Source organism: Bidens hawaiensis, unplaced genomic scaffold, assembly GCF_021521415.1.
Source record: "Bidens hawaiensis isolate Kalapana, Puna unplaced genomic scaffold, B.hawaiensis_p1.1 tig00039461_1, whole genome shotgun sequence".
Classification (NCBI taxonomy): domain Eukaryota; kingdom Viridiplantae; phylum Streptophyta; class Magnoliopsida; order Asterales; family Asteraceae; genus Bidens; species Bidens hawaiensis.
In genome coordinates, this window is record NW_027496931.1 from 42892 (window position 1) to 66652 (window position 23761).

Here is a 23761-nt window from a genome sequence, read left to right on the forward strand (position 1 = left end):
TAGAAAAACTTCTTGATGCTCTCCCACCGAAATGGGAAATGTACACTGTCTTGATGAGAGAAGATAAAGAGTTTGCCAACATTGACTTGGAAATAGCAGTCAATAAACTACGAACTTTTGAACTTAACATGGTTCGAAAAGAGACACCAACTGATCAGGTTCAGGATCCGGGAATGTATGGTGCGAAAGTTAATTCAAGTTCAAGCTCGAAGTCAGAATCATTTGCTTACTACTCAAAGGGAGACTCGAGCTCTAACTCAACTCATGATGGTCATGTAACTCTCAACATGGATGGTGATGTGTGTTTCGTAGCTGGTGGAACAAATGCTTCTAAACCTCAAGCAACAAAGGGTAGTTTTTCCTCAAGTGTTCCGAACAACAACTACTCTCAGATGCCCATGAGTGTTAAATCTGCTGAACAGCAGTTTGCTCTCTATGCATCTTTCATTGCTTCTTACGAAAATTACATTAAAGGTAAAATCGTTGACCCTGCAACTTTAGACGAAGACTATGATCAGATCGATGCTGATGATCTGGAGGAGATGGATCTGCAGTGGCAGATGGCGATGATAGTAAGAAGAGTCAAAAGGTTTATGAAGAAAACTGGTAGAAAGTTTGTTGGCGAAAGACCAGGGTTTGATAAGTCAAAGGTTCGGTGTTATAACTGTCAACAGAATGGACACTTTGCTAAAGAATGCACAAATGAACGAGTAGAACGTAGTCAGAATAGGCAAACACAACCGAATGGGGGAAGTAACGAGAATAGGGCGATGATATCCAGACAGAATGGGGAATACAATTGGAATCTGCAAGTTGAGGAAGTGTTCGAACAGGCTAACTTGGTTAACATCGAAACTGAAGGAAAAAACAGAGAGACAAGAGAAGATCAAGCTTATATGGCAGAGGTGAATGATCAGCTCTCTGAGGTAAGTTCTAAACTCCCTTGTACGAAATGTGAAAATCTGTCTGGACAATTGAAAACAATAACTGATCAGTTTGTTAGTTTGGATGCTCAATTTAAAACAGTAAAAGAAGATCATTATTACACTAAAACTAGAGAAAACAGTTACACGGTAAAAATAAAAGCTAGTGAGAAAGATATCAGAAGTCTTAAAGCCAGTCTAGCTGAAAAAATACAAGTAATTGATCTTAGCTATGAAGTGTTAGAAGAGAAAACCAAACTAATTGCTGAAAGGGATAAACAGATAGCTGATTACCAGGTGAAATTGGTGGAACTAAATAGAAAGCTTGAGCAATTTAGAAATTCCTCCGCAACCTCGTAAGTGGTCAACGTTCCCCAGTTAAAAGGGGAGGAATTGGATATTCTGAAGTTCCACCACCTTATAATCATAACTATACTTATGATCCTAGTAATCAGAAATCTGTTGATGTTAAAATTGGTCAGACAGTTCCTGTTAAAGTTACGATTAAAGATCCAGAAGTTAGTAAAAGCGAAACGAGTAAGCCTGTTTCGAATGTTAAGATTTCTGTTCCTAGTTCTGTCTCATCAAATTCGGACAAGACATCCGAGTCTAGTGAGACAAAAGAAATGGCAGTGTTACTAAAACGTGGAGAGGAACATAAACCAACTGAAAAGAATTCTCCACTAAACCCGTATGTCCCACCATATGTTAGACAAACGGGCAGTAATGCAACCTCAACATCTAAAACAACTGTTGAGACGAAAGTTGAACATAGGAGTTGTTTCAGATGCAATCAAATAGGACACCTGATTGCTGATTGCCCTCTGAATCAGAGATTCAGAGGTATGAGGCCTTCGAAAACTGAGAATAGAGCTAACAGTAATTACTATAATGGTAAGAATGCAAACTCATCAAAGTTCAGATATTGTACTAATCCAGGTTTTCAAAGAAATCGATCTCAGTTTTTCCCTGTTAACAACCAAATCATTAGTTATTATTCATTTAATTCACGAAGGTTTGGATGGCCTCATAGTCAATCTACAAGAAGGTATCCTTTTAGGACTTACAGAAATCATTCTAATACTAACTTTGGACAGCCAAAGTACGGGATGCCTTTTAACAGATTTAATCGACCCAAGACCAATAGGTCTTGGGTCCCCAGATTTTAATCCTTTACTTTAATCGTGCAGGAACAGTTGAACAGGGCTGCAAACAATCTATGGGTTGTGGATAGCGGCTGTTCCAGGAACATGACGGGTAACAAGAATTTGTTACACGAATGGAAACCTGTTCAGGGAGGTAGAGTAAGTTTTGCTGGAGAGAGTGGTGGTAGAATTACTGGAATGGGGACGGTGACAAATGGTAAAATGAAGCTAGAAAAGGTGAATTTCGTTGAAGAGCTGAAGCATAATTTGCTGAGTGTGTCTCAGATCTGTGACAAAGATTACACTGTGCACTTTACCAAAAATGAAGCGATTGTACTGTATCCTGGTTTCAAGATACCAGAGGCATGGATAGTAATGAAGGCTCCAAGGGAAAAGAATACATATGTTATGGATATGAGGTCGACTGAGATGGCAACAAAAGAATCATGTCTTCTGTCAAAAGCAACTGAATCGGAGTCCGAGTTATGGCATCGAAGAATGGGGCATATACATCTTCGAAAAATGAACTACATTGTCAAGAATGGGCTGGTGCTGGGTGTTCCCTTGAAAAATTTCAACTTTGAAGACCAATGTCTATCGTGCAAGAAGGGAAAGCAACACAAGAAATCTCATCACACCAAGAAGGTTAATTCAATAGTCAGTACCCTAGACCTACTTCATATGGATCTCTTCGGTCCCGTGAATGTAAAAAGCCTAGGTGGAACATCATACTGCTTGGTGATAACTGATGATTTCTCTCGATATTCTTGGGTATATTTCCTGAAGACAAAGGATGAAACGGTTCAGTTGGTAATTAACTTGATTACCAAGGTTGAGAATATTATGGGGAGAAAGGTTAAATACATCAGGAGTGACAAATGGGACAGAGTTCAGAAACTATCAGATGGAGATATTCTGCTTACAGAAAGGGATAGAGCACCAGTACAGCGCTCCGTATACTCCGCAACAAAATGGAGTGGCGGAAAGGAAGAACAGAACGCTAATTGAAGGAGCCAGAACCATGCTGGCTGATTCTAAACTTCCTGTGGTGTTCTGGGCTGAAGCTGTTGCAACAGCCTGTTATATCCTTAATCGAGTTTTAACTGTTAAAAGATTGAATAAAACATGTTATGAATTTATGCATGGTAGAAAGCCTAACTTGAATGGTCTCGAACTATTCGGGTCCCCGTGTTCGATATTAAAAACGAACTCAAAATTTGGTGAGATAGCCGACGAAGGTATTTTAGTCGGATATGTTGTTGGGACACCCAACAGACGAGTCTTTAATCTATCGACCAGCAAGGTTGAGGTGGTGTGTAACTCTGACATCACAAGTTACAAATCACCAAAAACAAGCACGGGACCCGCTGGGGCTTTCGACTATGATAAGCTTTTTAAATCTTTTAATTTGCCTTACTTGGATTGTGCAGAAGTTGATGAGAGAATAGCTACGCAGATTCTTTATGATGAGGAAGAAAATTTTGTGCAACGACCGCAGTACGATAAATGTCAACCTTCCTCGTCAAATGCTGTTGATACCCCTGCTGCCTCTACAGAAGAGGAATTCTTCAATCCTTTTCACTCTCAACAACAATCACCCATTGATGAACTATCTTTGAACCTGGAGAACAATCTGCAAGTCAGTTCGGTTCCGACTACGAGTGTTCACAAAAATCACCCTTTGGAGAACGTGATAGGTGATCTGTCCGACGGTGTACAAACAAGACGAAGCTTGAATGAGCACACTTGTGTTTACACAAGCATTAAATATACAGGCATCATTAACGAATGCTTGTACACCTGCTTCATCAGCCAGATTGAACCAAAGAACTATCAAATGGCTCTCAAGGACAGCTCGTGGGTCGAAGCCATGCAAGAAGAGTTAGCCCAGTTCAAGAAGATGGAGGTATGGAATTTGGTTGCAAAACCGAAGAATGTGCATGCGATTGGCACCAAATGGGTTTTCAAATGTAAGAGAGATGAGAAAGGAATAATCATAAGGAACAAGGCAAGGCTGGTTGTAAAAGGTTTTAATCAGCAAGAGGGGATCGACTACAATGAAGTGTTTGCGCCCGTGGCAAGATTGGAAGCGATTCGACTGTTTTTGGCATTTGCTGCACACAAGGAGATGAAGGTGTTCCAGTTAGACGTGAAAAGTGTGTTTCTTAACGGTAAAGTCGATGAGGTTGTGTACGTTGAGCAACCTCCGGGTTTTCCTGACCCAGACTTTCCTGATCACGTGTACAAGCTAAGTAAAGCGCTATATGGGCTACATCAGGCCCCTCGTGCCTGGTATGCAACTCTATCCGATTACTTGCTTGAGAATGAGTTTGAAAGGGGAAAGATCGATAGCACACTGTTCGTGAAGAGAAAAGGAAGAGACCTTCTTCTGGTTCAAGTCTACGTGGACGACATCATCTTTGCTGCATCAAAAGTAGCCATGTGTCAGGAGTTTGAAGCCGTCATGAAAAAGAGGTTTGAAATGAGTGCTATGGGTGAACTAACTTTCTTTTTAGGATTGCAGGTTGATCAGAAGAAAGATGGGATGTTCATTCATCAGACTAAATATGTCCAAGACGTTCTCAAACGCTTCAAGATGGAGGACAGCACTCCATTTGATACTCCAGTTTGCGTCAACCACAAACTGGGTGCTGACTCAGACAGTGATGCAGAAGTGGACCCCACATAATATCGGGCACTCATAGGTTCTTTAATGTATTTAACTGCATCTAGACCTGATATTATGTTTGCAGTTTGTCTTTGTGCTCGTTTTCAGGCAAACCCAAAGGAATCTCACATGAAAGGAGTGAAGAGGATATTGCGGTATCTTAAAGGGAAGCCTAAGCTGGGGTTGTGGTACACGAAAGGGGGAGACTTGGAGTTGGTCGCTTACACGGATTCTGACTATGGAGGATGCAATCAGAATCGGAAGTCGACAACGGGTGGATGCCAGTTTCTTGGAGGCAGATTAGTGTCATGGCAGTGCAAGAAGCAGACCTCTGTCGCCATCTCTACCTGTGAAGCAGAGTACATGGCAGCATCGAACTGCTGCTCCCAGGTTCTTTGGATACAACAGCAGTTACGCGATTACGGTCTGAATTTCACTCAAACTCCTATTTGCATTGACAACACTGCAGCGATCTCAGTAACTAACAATCCCGTAAAGCACAGTAAAACTAAACACATTGACATACGTCATCATTTTATATGGGATTGTGCTGAGAAGAAATTAATAATGCTAGAAAAGGTTGATTCGTTAGATAATTTCACTGATTTGTTTACTAAAGCGTTTGACAAAAATCATTTTCAAAACCTTGTTGAGCTAAATGGGATGATCAATCCCGAGTAACCGTGTTTCTCGTTTTTAATTAAAAAAAAACGTCACTATCGCTTAGAAGTATGTCGGTTGCTTCAGTTTGAAGAACATATCTTCGGATATGTTTGGTCCTCATTTCTACCTGTAGAGTATGAGGATAGCCATTAACCAGATGACTGAAAGTGACCGCGGCGGTTTATGATGTGTTTTTATTCTTTCGCTGAAAATTAGTCGTTCATACTTAGTTAGAAGGACACATACTCGTATGTGGTCGGTCCGGCTGATCCATTGGATCTTCAGGATAGCCGTTTACCTGAAGACTTTAACTTGAGCGGGGCGATAGAATTTAAAATACTTTTATGGGAGATGAAATAATTTTTCAAGTCTACTACTTCGTAAGAAGTGTCTATACAATGGTTAAAAGAAAATTGATCCAACCTTGGAAAGTGATGGACAAACTGATTCTGTGTGCTTAACTAGTGAAGTTATTAGGCCTAAAAGACTTTAGAACAGTCATTGTATGTCATGGTAGCTTTTTATGGTGCGTAAAAGTAGAAGTGATACTAACTAAATCTCCTCGATCTTACGTGGAAACTCCTTAAGAGTTGTGCATGTCTCCATATATATCTTTCCGAATGATAGGCAGAAAAGCGATTACCCAGTCATACACGAGCCCGTGAGTGTTCTGATTCCCGAGAAGATGGCGTGTCAAGAAACTGCAGTGATCCAGATTCGGGACTTGCAGTAGTTTACTTGAAACTGTGTAAATCTTATTATTTTAAAAAAAAAAATTAAGCCTTCTAAAGCTTATAATGTAATACTTATCAATCATGAGGCAAGAAAGAGAACGGGAAGAAGAGTCTTAAGATCGAAGAGTACTTACTATTTAATCAGACACTACGGGTCGAGGTCAACTCGGGGTGACTTGGGGAAAGCCTAATACGCTTTGAGAATAGATAGGAGACATCACAATCTCTGATGTGTTGTACATTTATATTTTGAGCTTAACTGAACCTAATCCGTATCACAGAAACGATGAAAACCATACTAACTTTGTTTACCTGCTTACAACCTGTTTCTTTATGTCATAATACAGCTGAACATGGATCTATGTGATAGTCACTTAATTAGTATGATTCCTGTTCGGATCTTTTCTAAAACATGTAAGTCCCTGTCAAGACTGAAATTTGATCCCGAGTATTCTATCTCAAAATTTTATTTTACTTATGTCGTATTATGGTTTACTACCTGGTTACTTGGTCGTTGATCGTATCACTTAACGCTTTAAAGGAAGTTTTAAAACCAAATGGCAAAATGTTCAAATTAAAAGGGTTTGTTGTGTAACTTTCATAACAAGCGAAGTTGTGAAATATAGGCGAACTTGTTAAACAGGCGAAGTTAAGGGGTAAGCGAAGTTAACCCTAACTTCGCCTGTATAATATTGACCCTATATAAAGAAATTTTCTTGTCAAACTCAGTATTATTTTTCAAAACCCGGCGAAGTTAGTATAGTAACCCTCAAGCGAAGTTACTCTTTGAATCAATCTGTGTTATTTTTCTCGATTTCAACTCGTGTTAAAGGTGTGTTGGTTTTGTCTAGATGATAATCTATGTCAATAGTGTAAATTGGAAGTCGTTTTGGTTCGATTAGTGACCCCGTTCATTCAAACCCTCAACACCCGCTTTTCAAACTCATTTTCACGTGGTCGTAATCATCTTGATCGTCGTGATCTCCTCAAAAACATGTTTTGTAGAGTCCACAATCATCAAACTCATATAATTCACCTCGTTTGGCCGTCATAAACTGTTGCCGTTTCGTTTCAGGCGAAGTTACAGTTTAGGCGAAGTTATTATTAACTTCGCCTAAGGTTTAACTTCGCCTGGTCCTTTAATTGTAATTCATAAGAGGCGAAGTTGTATTAAGGAGCGAAGTTGTGGTTAGGCGAAATTAACATTAACTTCGCCTGACTTTGTATATTATATTAAATGCTAATCAGGAGAAGTTGTAGTAAAGGAGAAGTTATTCACAACTTCGCCCTTTCTCTAACTTCGCCTATACAGAAACAATCATAACTTCGCTCATGGTAAAAGGCAAAGTTGTGATTTGCTTCGACGTTTCTCTAACTTAGACCGTTTGTGTTGCAGATATGGCAGCTGTAGAGGGAGCCGGTGGTGCTGGTGGTGACGAAGGTGGAGATAACAACCGACAGTTTTTCCCGGGGCATAATATGTACATTACTCTGGACCCGGATGCGAGCGGTGTTGATGATTTCCGCGAGATCATCACGTTTCTTATCCGCTCGCGTATCTTCCACGCTATTACTACAACACTGCCTATCTCTTTGCCAAACATAGAAGATTTCTGGCAGACAGTGGAATATGATTGTCGAGTCGAGCCCCCGGTTATGCGTGCAACGGTTAACAATCAGGTAGTGCAGTTCTCGTCTGAGCAGATCAGGGTGGCTTTGCAGTTTGGGGATGAAACGAGAAATGACCCTACTGATTTCGTGGCTCCATTCAGAGATGGTGCTTTTCTGAGAATGGGCTATTCTGGTCCTTTGGGGGATACTCAGAGACGCAAGGGGTTCTTGCTGTTCCAATGGCGCTTTCTCATGCACGTGATGATCGTGTGTATGTCGGGGAGAAAGGCTGGTACAGATGGAATGGGTGCGACGATGCAGTCGGCGATGACAGCACTGACTTACAATAAGCGTTATAGCTTTAGTCAGATGGTGTTCTACGAGATAGACCGTCAAAGACGAGCGGTGGCGCGTGAGAGGTTCTTGATGTATCCAAGATTCCTTCAAATGATCTTGAATCACGTTGCTCCCACGTTACCTCAGCGCCGCCCGATTAGATATGTGGAGAGTGTAAGCAAGAGAATATTCGCTCAGTGTAGATCATCAAGTGCGAGAAGTAAGCCTGAGCTCCGTCCTCGACATACTCCATTGTTTGGGTACTTGATCAATCCCGAGTATGTTGCAGCTCGTGGGGACGAGTTTTGGGATCCGGCACCACAACAGGCTGGAGCACCTCAACCACCACCTGAGGTACAACAAGCTTTACCTGCTGCTCCTGTTGTGGCACCGAAGGAAAATGTAGACCTTGAAGCTGCTTTTGGCGGCCAAGGTTTCTTCGATATGGAACGTGTTGATCCAGAGGAAGAGGTGCAAGTCTCGGTTGCACGGGTTACTAGTGTGGACGTGGCTATGACAGCTACGACGGAGACTGATTCTGACTCTTCAAATGATGATGTGAATGAAGCAAGACAGATTCTGATTACTCAAGAAAGAATTCACGGGAAGAGGAAGAGAGACACCGATGACAGTGATTCAGATTTTGAGGAAGATTTACATCGGTTGGTTCGAAGATCGAGAAGAGAAAGAGTGAGTGCAGGTTCGGGAGCTGGTGAGAGCTCAAGGGTGGTTCGTTTCACTCCACCCGCACTGTCTGGTATGACTATGGTCCCTTCATCACTGCCAGTTATAGGGTTAAGCGCCGCGGATGTTCCCGTGGTGACTACCTCATCTTCCTTCGGCATCCCACCCACTACATTCCAGCTCTCGGCTTCGGAGATTGTGTCCTTGCCACCTCCATCTCTTACTCCATCGGAGGTCGTAGCAAGGTTTGTTGAGTCGACAGTTGTTGCCACTGCAGGGTTGTCGGTTACGATACCACCTGCGGTTACGTTTCCACCTGTTTCTGAGGTGCCAGTTACATTGAGAATCCCTCCTCCATATGCTCAAGACATATCACATATGAGGTTTGATTTCGATGCAACCTTATCCGACTCGGAAAGAATAGCAGTGCTTGAAAGGGTCGTGGCAGAACAATCAAGAGTAAATCTAATCCAGACTCATGCTATTCAGCGCCTCGTTGCGGAGAATCAAATTCAGTCGTCCCTCCTGATCGAGCATGGTAAAATATTTGATGCCTTGAAACAGTTCTTGGCATCTCAGGGGGAGACGAGCTGTAAGGGTGACGAACTGAGGACGAAGAAGAGAAACGATCGAGACGATGATCCCAATGCATCGAAAGATGCAGGTGGAGAGTTGCCAAGAACTGAACAAACTCTTGGGACTTCCACATCTCAGGGGGAGTCAACGAGTGCAGCTGGCGGTTCAGGGGGTGATGATGTGGTGGTTGTGGATGCTGAGGAGGTGTTAGATGATGATGATGATGTGTTACCATTGGAAGAGATTGAGAAGATAGGGGTTGAGATCGTGATTGACGATGAAGTTGAAGAAGGAGAGATTGTGGAGGACAACGTTGAACATGAAATTCCAGAAGTTGAAAAGTCAGATTTGGGTCAAAATACGGAATGTGATGAGACTGAATGGGAGGAGCAGCCAAGATGGAAAGAAGGCTATGCTCAGTGGTTCGTAAAGACTAAGAAACCGGCGGTCCCTACTATGTTCAAGAAAAGTTACAACATCAAAGGGTATGTTGAATTGAAAAAGGGGATAATATGCTAGTTATATGATGAACAGTTGAAACTTTTTGTGATTAAACGTTATGATGGGGTTCAGTATTTCAAGAGATTGTTGAGGTCGTTGAATACGTTGCCTGAGTGTAAGGTGAAGGACTTAACCAGGTTGGGGTTGATCAACAGGAGTGATGATAACATGGCTAGGATCATTGGAAAGATAGTCTGGAAGGAAAGCATAAAGGAGAAAAAGTTCGAGATGTTGAAACCACAGAAAGGAAAGCTCGTTGAAGACAAAGACAGAGGAATGAGAGCAGATGGCAAGCCTTGGATGATAATGAAGTATAAGCCGATCCGGTGTCTAAAAGAAGTGCCGATGAAACAAATGCCCAAGGATGTGCTCAAAGATCTGAAATGGTGGTACGTTGATAGTGAAACAGCTGAAGCAGTAATGGAGGATGAAGATGAACAAGAGCTGATGAGAGTATATGATCCTATGCATTTAGTGAATTTGTCTCAAGCTGATCTGCAGGTGCTGAACGAGAAAAAGATATTTTACATTCCTGCTTGGAAAGAAGAAGCAAAGAAATATCAAAGAGTAGTTTCAGTTTGTGTACGAGAAGGCGTTCATGCTTGAAGATGGAAGATACAAGATTTTTGAGATTACAAGACACGTGATTGAAGATAGAGATATGAAGCTACTGCCAAGGGGGAGTCTTTTGGTACATGATGTCAGTAGTTCAGTATCTAGTGTCTGTAATCGTGTTATTTGGATGTGTATTGATGTTTAAGCGAACTTGTCTCACAAGTTCGCCTGATATAGGCGAACTTGTGGAACAAGCGAAGTTAGTGACAACTTCGCCTAAACATGTTAGGCGAAGTTGTCGTTTGATATATAGTTTAGCCTACGGGTTATTTGTGAAGTTGTCGTTGCAGTACGTGTAATTGTGATCGGTGAATCACGTGTTATTAGTTGCAATACAACGTGTTCTTTGTTAATTGTAACGTGTGTTTGCTTGTGTTTAACGTATATCGATTCTACGCTCGTATCGTCTTACGTAGGGATTCCGCACCTACGTAGAACGAGATATTTCCGTGTAGATCCGGCTGGGAACCTACAAACATTATCCACTTGATATATTAAACATTTAATTTCATTTAAGTTCATAAGACCTTACTCGAAAGATTAATATATCCAAAGTCTACTCGGTATACTTCCACTTACAAACCTTACCCGGTCAAACTTTGCTTGGAAAATTTTCATTTAGAATATACAAAGTTTGCCCGAATTCTTCTATTTATAAACCTTGCTCGATCAAGCAAATTAATTTAAAGTTAAGACATAATGAAGAAAGCTTACCCGAAATACATTAAAACTTATCTAGCATAAACCCTAATAAGAATCATTATCAATTTTATCATACTAACTAACATATTCAATCAAGCATACTTGAAAAACATAGTGTGCCCGAGCAACCATTCAAGAGAATAGTGTGCCCGAACACCTTTCTAATGCAAAGTATACCCGAATAACCTTCATATAGTACAAAGTGTGCCCGGAAAAGGATTTCCAGCAGACAGTGTACTCGGAAAGTTAAGTTTTGAAATTACCAAGTATATTGAGGGAACAAAAGTGTACCCGAAATATAAAGTGTGCCCGGAAAACAAAGTTTGCCTGAAAACGCTTGTAATTTCAAAGAAATCATAAACACACATATCACAGAGCATGCTCGGAATGAAATTAAAACACATAGACATTTAAGTGTGCTATAGTCTAAAATTTCATAAAGCTTGCCCGAAAATCCTATGTTAGCACTAAGCTTGCTAGGATAAACACATTCAATCATCAGGTATGCCCTTACCCGAGGGATTTCAACATGCCAAACCATACCCGAAAAATGACAAACTTAAATAGTAATATCTAAGCATGCCCGGAAAGATTAACAAACCTTTCCAAACGACATATTCACATAAATCACAAAGCTTACTTGATGTACTTTACTAAGTTCATAAAGTTTGCTTGGAATCACAATCAGCATATAACATGCATAGCTTGCTCGAAACAAGAATTTCTTGTTAAAAGCTAGCTATAACAACACATAATCATCTCAAGACTTCAAGCTTGCTCGGGAAATGAGTACAACAGTGTACTCTACCCGGAAAGTGTAAACACTTCAAAGCATGCCCGAAAATCATAAAGTTAGTCAAAAATGACTAAGCTTACTCGGAAAGGTTGAAAAATATCAAACCTTACCCGAAACAACATATTCACACATAATCAACTGTTTTGTACCCGGGAAGGTTGTAAATCATTAAACCTTACCCAAAAATACATATTCAAACAGTTTGTGCCCGGGAAGGTTATAAGGCATCAAACCTTACCCGAACTTACATATTCAACCAGTTAAAGGCAAAATGCAACACTTTTTGACTTAAACCACTTTGTCAAAATACATTTTTCATTTCAGATCATAGTTTAAGAGCAAATGGTGCATTTAGAGATCAAATTTCAGTTATATTTCTCTTCAAAACAGTTTCTTCCATTTACTGAAAAGATCTCAAGAATGGGATCATATTGACTAAGTAGCTATCTCAATACTTCATTTTCAGCATTATTATGACAACATAGATAGGTTAACAGCAGGTATAAACTTAGCATGAATTTCATCTCTTTGGTGATATGATTTAGGTTCATTTAAAGCATAATGCATTAATGGTCAACACTGTGCTATGATGCCTCATATCTCTTCTCAAAGCTTATTTGGCTTTCCCCAGATCACCCCAATTTGACTCCAACCTCCTGTATTTGATCAAAAATAGTTTTTGTATGACAGAACTTATTGTATTTTTGTATTTTTAGATTCTAACATATATAGAGGTTGAACGTTGGACTTACAGTTAGCAACATGCCTTTCATTCAAGATGAGACAGAATTTGCCAATATCTTTGTAGTTCTTGTTGTAACCCTCTTGTTTGATAAAATATTTAAAACACTCATCAACTTTTGGTTGATTTATTCATTCTTCCCCTTGTTTTTGATATTTTCTCAAATTTTCTTAAAGCATGTTCTTTGTCATATTTAAAGATGTTCCAATTTTGGTTGACCAAATAACAACAGGCTCGTGTATGACTGGGTAATCACTTTTCTGCCTATCATTCAGAGAGATTTATCTTGAGACATGCAAAGACAACTATGCATCTCCACATAAAGATTAGCATGTTCATTATGTTTATATCACCTTAGATTTTACATCATCATGGGAAAGCAACCATACATGTTAATGACTATACTAAGGTCTTTTTAGCCTATTACTTCCATATGATCAGCTAAGTAGTTAATGTACTATCATTTCCCAATAAACACAGTTTAATATTCAATCACCCCAATATCTCTTCATTGTCAGGTTAATGGCTATCCTGTTTGACCAAAAGTGGTCAACAGGACCAAACATACATGTGAATATATGTCCTTTCAAAGTCAAAGCTATTGATATAGTTTTAAGTGAAGGAATAAGAAACAAGTCATAATTGCCCCAAATGCATTCAGTTTTCAGGTCAATGGCTATCCTTTGAATCTATAGAGATTTAAGGACCAAACATACACAAGTGCATGTCCTTCCAACTGGGCAAATGACATAGTTTTCAGTAAGAACAACTATTTGAGACTTTTCTTAAAAAAATCCTTCTTTTAAGCTTCTTAAAAGCTTGAACTGAATAATCTTATCATATCTCTACACCATTAATCAACTTTCTCATGTTTTGACCAGAATAAAGTATTTATGCAAAATTCATTATAAAATTCATTGAATCACTTAATTTTGACATAAAACACATTTTGACATAAACAGTTGAATCACATAATCAAATCTAATCATTCTTAACATCATCAAGAAAACAGACTGTACTAACATTCAATGTCTATCCTATCTTAACAACATCAGAAGATCAGATAAAGCACATATTCAAGTAACCATAAACATGTGATTACTCATGACATCAGATAAGCATTCAATTTCACCCAAACAGATCAAACTACTTATCATTACATCAGATCAGTTAACTTGATAGTCAAGAATTATCATCAATTTCAAACAAATTGCACAGATATTTACTTAAGCACCTATCAGTTAACTTCATACCAGTGACATACTCAAAACATATTCAATCAACATTCAGTTGAAACATATTCAAAACATATTCAATCAACATTCAGTTGAAACATATTCAAAACATATTCAATCAACATTCAGTTGAAACATATTCAAAACATATTCAATCAACATTCAGTTAAAACGTATTTAAAACACATTCAATCAACATTCAGTTGAAACATATTCAAAACATATTCAATCAACATTCAGTTGAAACATATTCAAAACATATTCAATCAACATTCAGTTAAAACGTATTTAAAACACATTCAATCAACATTCAGTTGAAACATATTCAAAACATATTCAATCAACATTCAGTTAAAACGTATTTAAAACACATTCAATAAACATTCAGTTGAAACATATTCAAAACATATTCAATCAACATTTAGTTGAAACATATTCAAAACATATTCAATCAACATTCATAAGGTGTAACCTCTGTCAAAATAATCAGTTAGCACAGAGAGACACACAACCAGGCACACATCCTTAATCATATTTCATCAGAGTTGATCATTCCCAGGGCTTTCAGAAGAAAGTTGAACCTGGTTCTATCAAGTGGTTTGGTGAATAGGTCAGCCAAATTGTCACTTGTATCAACCCTTTGCATTTTAATCAAACATTTTTCACTGCAGTCTCTGATGAAATGATATCTGATTTCAATGTGCTTAGTTTTGGAATGTTGAACTGGATTTTTAACAGTAAAATATGCAGCATTATTGTCAATAAGAATAAGGGTGTTCAAGAAATTCAAACCATAGTCCAGCATCTAATTTTGAATCCATAGAACTTGTGCACAGCAGGCAGATGCAGCAACATATTCAGCTTCTGCAGTAGAGATTGAAACTGTAGTCTGCTTTTACATTGCCATGACATTAGCCTTTCACCCAAAAATTGACATCCTCCTGAGGTTGACTTTCTGCTCATGTTGCAGCCATCATAGTCACTGTCTGTATATGCAATCAGATCAAAAGCTTGGTTCTTTGGATACCAAATCCCTAAGTCTGGTCTTCCCTTCAAATATCTGAATATTCTTTTAACAGCATTCATGTGGGAGACTTTTGGACTTGATTGGAATCTTGCACACACACATACAGCAAACATGATATCTGGTCTTGTTGTAGTCAGATACATCAGAGATCCAATTTTGGCTCTATATTCATGTTCATCTATAGGCTCCCCCTTTTCATCTGCAATCATCTTTTCTTTGGTGTCCATTGGAGTTGAAGCAGTCTTGTACTCATGATAGTTGAACTTGTTCAAGATGTCCTGCACATATTTGCTTTGATGAATGAAAATTCCCTCAGCTTTCTGTTGAACTTGCAATCCTAGAAAGAAGTTCATTTCTCCCATAGAACTCATGTTGTATTTGGACTTCATTACCCCTTCAAACTCCATACACATTTGTTCATTTGTAGAACCAAAGATGATGTCATCCACATACACTTGTACCAGAAGTAAGTCTGATCCCTTTCTTTTGTAGAAGAGTGTCTTGTCAATGGATCCTCTTTTGAAACCATTTTCAAGAAGATGATTTGACAGCTCATTATACCATGCTCTAGGAGCCTGATGCAATCCATAAAAGGCTTTGTTTAACTTATACACCCTGTTTGGATACATTGGATCCTCAAAACCTGGAGGTTGAGAAACATACACCTCTTCATCAATCTTTCCATTTAGAAATGCAGACTTAACATCAAGCTGGAACACTTTAATGTTCTTTGAGGCAGCATATGCAAGAAAAATCCTGATAGCTTCAAGTCTTGCAACTGGTGCAAAAACTTCCTCAAAGTCTATTCCTTCTTCTTGAAGACATCCCAGTGCTACAAGTCTAGCTTTATTCTTAATCACTAAACCCCTTTCATCCCTTTTGTTTCTAAAAACCCATTTGGTTCCAATTGCATATCTGTCATATGGCTTATCAACAAGATCCCACACATGCAGGTCTCTAAATTGTGCCAATTCCTCTTGCATTGCTTCCACCCAACTATTATCTTTTAATGCTTGTACTATGTTCTTTGGTTCTATTTGGGATAGAAAACAAGAGTAAAGACAAATGTTTGCAATTTCGGAATGACTTCTTGTAGCTCTTTCATACAAATCACCAATGATGTTTTCAGAAGGATGATTCTTTTCCACATAAGGAGTTTGAACAATCATATCTGTAGACACAGTTGTGTCAAGATTTGACTCATTGAGTTCTAGTTCTTCAATGATCAAATCAGTCTCTGCATCATGAAATTCTGGTGCTTCATCATTATGTTGTCCTGAAGTAGATGCACCATTGTTTCCAATATTTAATCTTTGAAATAGATCTTGAAATCTTGCTGTAGATGCAGCTTCTTCTTCACTTGCTTGGTTGCTTGTGTCACCCTCATTCTGAACTTGATCATTTTGTGCATCTTGATTGTCTTGATTGTTCTCAGTATGATCATTTTCAACACTGTGAGTGTTTTCTTGATTAGGTTCACCAATATCACATGAGGAGTTCTTCACAAAAGTATATTCCTTTTCCTTTTCAGCAACCTTCTTCCATAATTCTTCCAAGTCCAATGACTTATTCCTTTTCTCTTCAATTTCACTCGTCTTGTAGAAAGATTCATCAAAGTCTTCAGGATAAATCTTGAAAGACCTTATTAACTTCTCATGATCAAACCGCCATGCTGCACTATCAACTGTACTGAATTGATTCTCATTAAAAATGATGTCAGAAGATTCTATAACACTCAAGTGATCTTTTACATAGACTCTGTAGGCTTTTGAGTGTGTAGAATATCCAACAAAAAAACAATCCAGGGACTTTGTTTGAAACTTGTTCAAATAGTCTCTTGTGTTCAGTAGGAATCATTTGCATCCAAAGGGCTTGAAAAACTTAATGTAAGGCTTTCTGTTGTGAAATATTTCATATGGAGTTTTGTTAAGCCTTTTGTTGACAAGTATCCTGTTTTGAACATAGCAGGCTGTATTTATAGCTTCGGCCCAAAAAGTGACAGGCAGATTAGCATCTGCTAACATGGTTCTTGCAACTTCAATAAGTGTTCTGTTTCTTCTTTCTGCTACACCATTTTGTTCAGGAGTTCTAGGAGCTGAGAATTGTTGTTGTATTCCTTTTGCTTCACAGAATTCTTGCATAACTCCATTCTTGAACTCAGTGCCATTGTCACTTCTCATCATCTTGACTGTCTTTTTCAACTTGTTCTCAATCATTGTTACACAACCTTTAATCAACTCTGCAGTCTCATCCTTGGTACTTAGGAAATAAACCCAAGTGTATCTTGAATAGTCATCAATGATCACCAGACAATATCTTTTCTTCCCAATACTTGGTACACTCACTGGACCAAAGAGATCCATGTGACGTAATTCAAGTACTTGATCAATTGAGTTGATGAGTTTTGACTTATGAGTAGATTTGTGTTGTTTTCCCTTTTGACACGAATCACAATGATCTTCCAACTTGAGTTCTCTTGTAGGTAAACCTATGACATGCTCTCCTTTGACAAGTCTATTCATGTTCTTCAAGTTCACATGACACAGTTTCCTATGCCACAATTTTGACTCATTTTCAATGGCTTTGGAAACAAAACATGCACCTCCTCTTGAAATAGCTTCTTTCATATTCAATTCATACAAGTTACCATTTCTTGTTGCCATCATCATAATCATTTCAGGTGGAATTACAAACTCAGGTTTTAAAATGAAACAGTGTGAATAATCAAAACTGACTTTGTAACCCTTATCACACATTTGTGATATACTCAGCAGATTGTACTGAAGACGTTCAACATGAAATACATTATCAAATGAGACTTTCCCATTTGTTAAGATTCCTTTTCCAACAATCTTTCCACCATTCTCATCACTCCCAAAAGCTACTGGACCTTCATACTTTTCTTCATAATTGACAAGAGATCTCTTGTCACAAGTCATGTGCCTAGAACAACCACTATCCATATACCATATGTCATTTAGAGGAGTGGACTGTTCCTGCACATACAAAGAAAATTTTATTAGTTGAGTGATGAAGTGCAAGCCTTATCAACTTGCAGCTCATCAGATTCAGTTTCAGACACAGCTTGGGAAGTGAGTGTTGTTGGTTTAGGATCTTCATGAGTCAATTCTAAGTTGTCTGAATGATCAGTTTCATAACAACACTCTCTTGGAGTTTTAACAAGTGAGGTTGGACACTGATATTCAACTGAGTCAGTGGCATACTCCTTTATCACATAGTCCTTCTTCTTAGAGTAGTCTCTCACATCAGCAACTTGCTCAACCTTACTCTCAGTCTTAGGTTTCCAAAGGAAACCATGTGGTTCATCTCCATGTCTTAATAGAAACTTCTCATCACCAGTGAGTTATGTTGGTTTATTTCTAGTATGTGCATCTTTTCTTCTTGTCTTCTCACTGCTTGATGATCCTTGAGAGCTATCAGATTTAACTGATTGAGTATCCTGCTTGATTCTCACAGACTGATAGTTCTTTTTGGTCAATTTTTCATGCTTCTTAGGAGATTTGTCTTTTCTTGCTAGTTCAGCCACTTTCTTCTCAATCCTTGTCTCCTTTTCAGATTTCTTCTCTTCTTTATTCATGGTTTCATTTCAACACACCTTTCCTTTTCCCAGATATTCATCATACTTCTTTTTGTACAGGACAAAGTCTTGTCCATACTTTGTTCCATCTGGTACATGAAATGGTTTGAATTTGAATCTTTCATTACATGAATCTGTGTTGTGACCATATTCATCACACCTTTTGCACCAAACCTTGCCTTTGAATATTTCATGTTCTTTTGGTTTCTTGTATCTTTCACTTGGCTTAGGTGTCTTGACTCCTAGAGTCTTCTGATTCTTTAAACCATCAAAATCAATTGAAAAGGGAACAAATTCCTCAATCTTGATGTCTTGTCTTTCAAGTTTGCTTTTGACAAAGACAATTTTCTCCATAATCATAGGTTCTTCATCACTGCTTTCTCTAACCCTTGACTGTCTTTTCTCATACTCTTCCATAGTTTCCACTTCTCCAACATCCAACACCTCATGACTAGAAAAGATTGGATAAACTGGGATAAAATTTTCTGTATCAACTTTTTCAGTCACCATCTTCTTTTTGTTGTTTTGCTTTATCTTACCCAATACAGCCTTGCTTGGTGGTCTGACTGCATTATAGTTTATCTTCCTCCTTTCACAAATATCAAAAGAAACATGTTCTCTTTTCATTTTATCATTCTGTTTCTTCAATCTTGGTGGGACTAATGATACTTTGGAAGTTTATCAACAGATTCAGGTTTCTTATATTTTCTTCCTCTTTCAGCAGCTTTGATTTCCTTTTCAGTAATTTGATCACTCAAATCACTCAAATCATCTTGATCCAACTCAACTGAATCAAAGTCATCCTCATAGACTTAAACTCCAATTGACTTATCCTCTTTTACTTCTTTCTTAATCACAAACTCTCCTTCTTCATTCACTTCTACCTTTTTGTACAAATCAACAAATTCTTCCTTGTCTTGAAAGACATCTCTGAATTGTTGCAAGTATGCATCTCTTTTCTCTTTGTCAACTTTTGGCATGAAGTTGTTGTTGAATGGAGGTGGTACTGTTTTGTTTTTGTCTTGTTCCTTCACCTGGTTCAGTATACCACATATGTTGCCTGTTGAGACCAAATTCTTCAGAAATTCAGTTTCAACCTTCAGTCTTGTGTTTTGCACCTTTTCTTCAACCAACATCTTCTTTAATCCATCAATCTCAGTGGTGTATCTGGTTTGAGTTCTGTAAATGATCATGCAATCATCTTCGAGGCTTTTAATCTTTTCATCACTTATCAACTCACTTGCCTCATACTCATTGATGATGCTTTGTTTTCTAAAACACTCACTTTCCAGCTTGCCTACCTTTGTTTTCAATTCAATGATAAGTTCATTTAAATCAACTGTAGGAGCAGAGTGTACCTGAGATGATGATCCTTTTTCTTTCTCAATTATGGCCATGAATGCCACATTTGCTTTCCTGATATCATCTGCAATGTCCTCTTCATGATTGCTCCAATCAAAATTTCCTTCATACTGTGTAGTCACTGCCACATTTCCTTGATTTCTGATCAGATTTTGATTTGTTGGAACAGTGTTGTTTGGAACATTTTGAGCTGCTTGAAGGTTTTAATTGTTATTCATTTGAAAACCTTGAGTCTGTTGCATACTTTGTTGTTGATTATTCATTTGAGGTTGAAAGTTGTTGAAGTTGGGGTTGTAATTGTTGTTGGGATTGAAGTTGGTGTTGTTAAAGTTGTTCATTTGACTGTTGTTGTTGTTGAATCTTGGCTGATTTTGTTGGTAATGCTGCTGACCTCTTGGTTGATTTTGTTGATATTGATGCTGACCTCCTGGTTGTTGATTCTGGAATTGATTCATTTGAAAGTTTCTTGGTTGATTGCATTCTCTTGCAAAATGACCAGGTTGCTGACAATTGTAGCAGATTGCTTTTGACTTGTCAAATCCAATCCTGTCATTAAGACCAGAAACCAGAGACCTACCAGTTCTGTTAGACAGCCTTTTACTTCTCAAACCCAACATGGCAGCTTGCCACTTCAAATCCATGTCTTCCAAGTCATCTGCATCAATTTGTTCTAAATCATCTTGTACCACACTTGTGTGAATTAGATTCTTTGCAACAAATGCATTATATGACTCAGTAAACATAGACAACAAAGCTTGTGTATCATTGCTTTGACCATGTCCTGTGCCAGTATTAGGAACATTTCCACTTGGTATAGAGGCAGAATCAGTATCATCAATCAGTTGCACATTGAACCTCTGCTGATTTCCTTGATTACTTGTGCTACCTCCAATGAAAGATTTTGGAGTAACAACATTATGTTCAGCTGGTTCTTCAATAATGGGAATTTGTTGTTGGTTCTTGATAGACAGATTTCCCATGGGTGCAATCAATGCATTTGAAACATTGAAGCAGGGTCTGTCTTCCTTAATCATCTCATTCTCTATCATTTCAAGTTCTGCAGCCTGAAGAAAGCATACTACATCATCCAATTTCAATTCATTGAAATTATGCTTCTGAAGGATGAACTTGCAAGCAGTATACCATTCTTTTGGCATTGAGTTGAGTAACTTTGTATTCAAATCAAAATCAGTCATTACATAATCAGTTGTCCTCAACTCATTCACAATACTTAGAAAACGTTCTAGTATTGATTTCAACCTTTCTCCATCCTTATACTTGAACCTTTCCAACTGTTGCTTCAATCTTTGCTTCTTTATGTTCTTTAGTTCAGTATTCCCTTCATACATTTCAAGGATAGCATCATACATTTGCTTGGCAGTTGTGTGATGTGCCACTTTGGTCAGAATCTCCCAAGACAAACCTAGCTTAATCATAGCTAAGGCTTTGTCATCCACCTTTCTCATTTTTTCTCTTACAGCAGCAGTTGCAGTTGCATTTGCACCTTCTTCATCAGCAGTTTGTGGACCATTCTTGATGGAGTTCCACATATCAATATCATTGTAGCATACGGCTGCTTCAAAGAGTACTTTCCATTTAATAAAGTTTTCCTGTCCATACAACCTTGGTATCTTGTTAGTAGACACCTTTTGTTCCTCATATCCAGACATTTTGAGAAATTAAAAATCAGTTTCCTTTTAAAAAAAAGTTTCAAAATAATCAGATCTGAAAACAGAATGCTCATATCTGATATGTCTGATGTGATTAGAACAAGATTTAGATATAAAGATTAGAACTTTAATTGAAATAAGGAAGAGAAAACACCGGTAGACTGTAGATCTGGAAGAAAAATGAAAAACAGGGCTGCTGACGTCACAAATCAATGGAGCAGTGATCTGCTTACGTCATTCTTCTTCAAATCTTCAATCAGCAACAATCTTTCCAAAATAGCAGTAAACAAGCTCTGATACCACTTGTCGGTCCCCTCAATTTCAGCTGGATCTTAATTAATCATGTCATAACTCACACAGATTGATGTGTCGACAAGAGAGTTAATGACGGGTTGCTATATTTAGAAAGATATATATTTGTTAAAGGTGGAATCAATAACAAACATACGGTTGCAATGAATAATCAAAGGTAGAAAGCACACTTAAGATTCACTCAAAAGATTTCCATTTATATAATATTAATCATACAAAAGGATAATCGATTTAGGGTTTTCTAGGAATCCTAAGACAGCCGTCACACAATATTCTCTCAATTAATGTGTCTGTCTTATCCGTATTGTGCTCTGTTTGGCGGCGTGCCCTAAACATTCTATTTATAGGCCTGCCAACCTAGGACAGCTGTCATTCCTTCTAGAAACCCTAAATACAGTCATACATATTCAAATTACATATTCAAAATAAACTAAGTGTAAAACAAGTCTTCCGGGTAGGCTTTGTATCAGTCTTGTCTTTCCGAGTATGCTCGGCCATCCTTCATAACTTGGTAACATAGAAGTGTGCTCGGGATCAGTTTCCGGGTAGACTTTACTTAAAGAGTATTTCACTAAGTAAAATACTCACCGAGTAGACTTCATTCTTCTTGAATTTGCCAGACTTTGCCCGACAACTCCTTACGAGCAACCTTGTTCTTCAATGATCCATTCCAGCTCTTTGCTATAAAATAACTTATTAGCAAAGTGTACTCGGGAGTACTGTTCCTTGCTTGAGCTGAACCTTGCCTGATATTACTTAGAGATATTCCTTTAGATTATCAAGCATACTTGGATCATACTTATTAATGAACACCTTGCCCGGTCTTCCAATCACTTGGCTTCTTGGATTTGGTGAACCAAACCTTACTCGGAAGAGTAATATACTTGGCTCTAAAGAACAGACTTGCTTGATAAAGTGAACCTTGCCCGGATTAACATAAACTAGTGTACCTTACTCGGCAATGCACTAATTTGCAACCCTGCTCGGATATCCACTTAAGAAGACTACTTGAAGTAAACCTTGCCCGGTAGGCAAAATATCGTACTCGGCCAAATAAAAGCTTGCTCGGAGGTCTAAGGTGTGCTCGGATCCATTACTTATCAAATTCAGAGAAAGTTGAGAAGATTCCAATCTTCCATGTACTTCATTTAGGTCAAATCTTTGACTCAACAATCTTCCCTTAGGTCAATTTCTTGACCCAACATCATTGACATAGATTTGAGCGAGATGTTCGATCGAATGCTTTTCCCGAATGGTAATAAAATGAGCTGATTTGGTTAATCGATCGACGATTACCCAAATGTTGTCATGTTGCCTCTTGGTGGTGGGAAGTTTTGTGACGAAGTCCATCGTAATGTTCTCCCACTTCCAGACTGGAATAAAAGGTTGCACGAGCAAACCAGCAGGTTTTTGATGCTCGGCTTTTACCTTTGCATATGTTAAACATTTTCCGACATAGATAGCGATATCTTTCTTCATGTCGGGCCACCAGAAATTAGTTCGAAGGTCGAAATACATTTTATCCACACCGGGGTGAATAGAATATCGTGACTTGTGAGCTTCGTCCATTATAAACGTGCGAAGATTGTCACGATCTGGGACCCAAAGGCGGTTAAGAAAATAGAGCAAACAATCACGCTTGGTTTCGAGTTGGAGTACAAAACCACACAACATCTCTTTGTACAAGTTGCCTTCAATAACGGAGATGTGTTGGGCCTCAAAGATACGTAGCTGAAAATCGGTCTGGATAACAACACTTAGAAGAAGAATGCTTTTGACATGGGTTTTGCGACTTAGGGCATCAGCTACTACGTTTGCTTTACCGGGATGGTAATGTATTTCACAATCGTAGTCACTAAGG